The 4,248-nt window shown below is 43.6% G+C and overlaps 1 long non-coding RNA gene across 1 annotated transcript; it reads left to right on the top strand.

Moving 5' to 3' along the window:
• Positions 1–220: 220 nt before the first annotated feature.
• LOC109378742 (uncharacterized) lies at positions 221–4,248 on the top strand. Its single transcript, XR_002123057.1, has 2 exons — positions 221–1,492; positions 4,043–4,248. It is a non-coding gene; the product is annotated as an uncharacterized LOC109378742 (long non-coding RNA).

The following is a 4,248-nucleotide window of genomic DNA, read 5'->3' as shown; positions in this document are numbered from 1 at the left end:
CGGCCACTCACTGCAGCTGCTGGCCACTCACGCTGGCTGCTGGCTACACACGGTAGCCCATGGCAACCCACTGCCACAGGGGCTGCAGCCTACGCTGTTGCCAGCAACTCACGGCAGTCCAGCTCCAGGTTGAGCTGTTGTTCAGCATCTTAGCTGTGAAGGGCAGTGTCACTGGCCCTAGTATGTGGGATCCGAACCGGGGCCTTCTGGCATCCCAAGCCAGTTCCTAACCATCGCGCCACTTGGCCGGCCCTTGTGTGTCTTTCTTGAACCAACTTATTTGAAATCACTACTCAGCCATAGCTGTACTTGCTACAACCCTCTGAGGTAGTCCTGCTCTTGTTCTAGTTTTATGGAGGAATAAGCCCCTTGCCTGTGGCCACAAGGGCTGTCATCGGCAGAGGCAGGATATGAGCCCTGGCAGCCTGGCTCTGGAACTTGGGTACCCAGCCACTATGCGCCACCACTCTTGCCAAGCTTGACAAGCTGTACTAGCCTCCCTTATAACTGTCTCCACAGTATGGCAGCATCTAGTGTCACCAGAAGCCAACTTAGAAATATCATTTGTGATGCCTTTGCATTTTATAGGCCATTCTGGAATAGATTGTTGTCCCTCATAAGGCCCTCATGGTGCATTCCTCCTAGACCCAGCAGTAATGCATTGGGGAGGCAGGGATGTAAAGGGCACTGACCAGAGTCAGACTACCTGGCTCCCTTCTGAGCCTCACCATGTATTGCCAGTATGGCCTTGGTAGTCACTTAGCCTTCCCAAGCCTCAGTTTCCTCATCTGTAAAATGCGGGTAATAATAGTACCTTCCTCCTAAGGTTTTTATGAGATTCAAATAGGAATGATAATTGTGAAGACTACAGAATGGAACTTAACATAGTTTTGGTACATAGGAAGCACTCAATCCATGCTAAATTTCATTAATAATATAGTGTTTTCTCCAACTCTTGAGAGTTGTGATTTCTTCCCTGCACTGATTGTCAAGCATCTCAGAGAGCATTTTTTCCTGTAACATTCTTTGGCTTGGTTGTACTTGCCCTTTTTATTTTGATCAATGATGAGAATTTTGGCCTTATTGTATGCTATGCTTTTATGGTAAGCAGCCTCTTTCTTTCTGGAGGTAGGTGGCCAAATAAATAAAGGCATGCATATGTTTGTATATTCACATAGACACACACACAGAACACAAAACATCCCCAAGAGGACCTCACTGAAATGCCATTTCACTTCTCAGTCTGGCTTCTAAACCTCCTGTTTTAGTGAGGTTTCAGTGCTACTACTAGCCAAGTGAAATGCCGTTGAGAAATCTTTTAGAATGGTTTTTCCCAAAATAGTGCCCTTCACTCAAATCTATGGCATTGGTTTCAGGAACTTTGCTGCTACAATCCAGCGGCCCTTCTCAGTTCATTATGACCCATACACCCAAAGGATTGAGGTCTTGGACAACACCCAGCAACTTAAGATTTTGGCTGACTCCATCAACAGTAAGTAACATATACCCTTTTAGGTCACCCTCTTTCCCAGAAATAGAGGCTTGTGTTTTCTTACCTTATAGGAACAGTAAGAAATTCATTAAATATTGAACTAAGGGGAAAAGCACCTCCAGGTCAGCCACTGGTTTATTAGGGAGAAAAACGACAAAAAGTTCAGCATTGCTTTGAGTAGTTTTTCTTCTTTGACCTTCCTAGACGCCACCCCACTTCCTACCAGCACACTGTCTTTCCACGCTTGCTTGTCACCACCGTGTTCTTCTTCCTCCTATGCATCTCCACTCCCTTTCCTCTAAGTACCCCCTGGATATTGTTCTGCCTGGAATCTCAGCCCCTAAGAGAAAAGTTCTGTCTACTTTATCAGCCTTCTAGTAGCTCATCCACTCTTCTTGGACAATGAGGATATTATAAAATTTCCTCTTGAAAAAATCACAGTGTTGTTTTGTTCATTGCCCAGGTCTCTCTCTAGCCCTTCAAAGTCCCCTCTAGCAGCACTGACCACCATTAGCTCCCATGCTCTGCCTTGGCTCCTGGCCTTTGTCCCTACAGTTTTCATTTAAGAGAGTCTTCTTACCATTCCCATTTCAAGGTCCCCAACTCCAGTTTATCCTTTAAGTCCTTCATAGATATTTCTTCTTGTAGGAAGGGACACTGGTTTGGGTGTCCATCTTATGTCTTGGAATTCACATAGATACCTCTTTCAGAGCACTTATCATTATATATTTTTTGTAATTGTTTACTTGTCTATTTCCCCAACTAGACCTGAGCAAAGGGTCATGTCATGTTCAGTGTGAATCCCCAGCACTTAGCCTTAGTCCTAAAAATATTAGGTTCTTTATAGCTTAATTTGCTTTAGGATCCCCTTACTTATCTCTCTGGCAGTCCAGGGTACCTGTCGAGCTCTTCTTAACACCATATTTCAAATGAATCAAAATTATTTTCTATTAGCCTTCTGCACTGGCCAGCTTTTGCATCCATTTATAGTAATTGGGAATATAAGGGTATGGATGACCTTAGCCTTGGTCTCTAATGACCCATCTTTGCTCTCGGTGATCTTTCCTAATTCTTCCATTGCTGCCTTTCTGGGTCTCAGCCTTCTCTTGATTTCTGGGCTGCAGTCCCCATTTTAATTGATGACTGAACCAAGCCATAGACAATGAGTCTATGGAGCTGAACATGGCTGTTGAGGATAGGACATTGCAGACATCAGTCATCCATAAGCTCGTCAGAAGTCTGAGCTAACTCAGTGGCATATAATACACACTCAAGAGCTATTGAATAAATGGACAAAACCACCAAAGGATTGAGCCTGCAGGGAGGAATTCTAGGTCACGTGGGGGTTCCTAACTTACGTAATGCCAACAAAGACTAAAAGGGTAAGTAGGCTCCAAGTATCCCTCTAATACCCCTCTGATGTTGCCTGAGGCCACTTCCAGTACATAGAGCTGGCCCTGGCCATTAGAATCATTCCCTATTAGTTATGGCCACTAGTGATCAGCCTTTTGAAAAGGCCCAAGGCTGATTCACCCCTACAGGCTCCAGACTAGACGCTCAGCTGGAATAGATCTATTCACCAAAGAGGCCAGCTAAGTGCTCCAGAGGTTGGCATGGTGATGGAGGGGTCAGGCCACGGCTCTTTTATCTCTTTTTCTTATTTGCCCTGAAAAGGCAAAAATAACTCCGTAGGCTGTTGTTTATAAAGGAATCTTTAAAACCACAGAATAGCAAACATAGGAACTGAAGGGTTCTTAGAGTTATGTGACCTTATTTATGTAAAGCCCCATCACCTCTCTATACTTGTGTTTCTTCAAGATCTAGGAGGGAGTGAGGCTTGTCTGTCTCCAAGGTACCTTCTACTTCTATAAAGAGTCTGTGACCCTGTGGCCCCGTGGCATGTGAGAACATGGCATGAAGGAGAGGGACTCCATCATATCTTAGTCCAGTGGTCTAGCAATCTAGGCTGACGTATCTGCTTAGACTATGCATTCTCAAACCTAGCATGCGTCAGAATCACTTGGAAAGCTAGATAAAAATTAATAGTCCCTGTCTAATGACTATGTTGTTTTGTACACCTAAAACTAATAAAAATTAATAGTCCTGAGTCATAGCCCCAGACTAAATTCATTAAACTTGTAGTAAGACTTGGGAGTTTGTATATGTAATAGGATCCCAGGTGATTCTGACACAGGAAGTTTGTATGAACCAACTTTTAGGTTCAGTGGCACCTACGGAAGGTCACATAAAAGAAAAACAGAACAGCTAGTGATTTCCCTGGGGGAGGAGACTATTAACTCCTTCCCTGAGAAATAGCCTATAGAAAGAGGAAGTTAATTAATGAATAGCTCTAGCACTTCCTAGAACTTGTAATTTCTTATGCCATAACTGCCCTAATTCTATCACTATAGCTAAGCCATAAACTCCTTGAAGGCTGGGGTGGTACCTACCATATCTAAGCATCCCGCTGTCCCCTGCTGCTTTATAAGCTGTGGACACTTGAAGGGCATTTGTTCACGATATGAACAGCTCATCTGCTTTTCTTTGTAGGTGAAGTTGGAATTCTTTGCAGTGCCCTCCAGAAAATAAAGTGAAGCCATGGACAGAACCAGCCTGTCAACTGAGAATCTGTTGATGGAAATCCAACAACTTTTATTTTATCTGAAAAAGCCTGACAATCAAAACTTCATTTAAAATGACAGCCTTAAATCATGTTTTGAACAAGATGGAGGATCAACAAATAAATTTAAATAATC

Source organism: Hipposideros armiger, unplaced genomic scaffold (assembly GCF_001890085.2).
Source record: "Hipposideros armiger isolate ML-2016 unplaced genomic scaffold, ASM189008v1 scaffold_3070, whole genome shotgun sequence".
Taxonomy (NCBI): Eukaryota; Metazoa; Chordata; class Mammalia; order Chiroptera; family Hipposideridae; genus Hipposideros; species Hipposideros armiger.
Note: the sequence above shows the minus strand (reverse complement) of the source record. Positions and strands in the feature narration are given on the sequence as shown.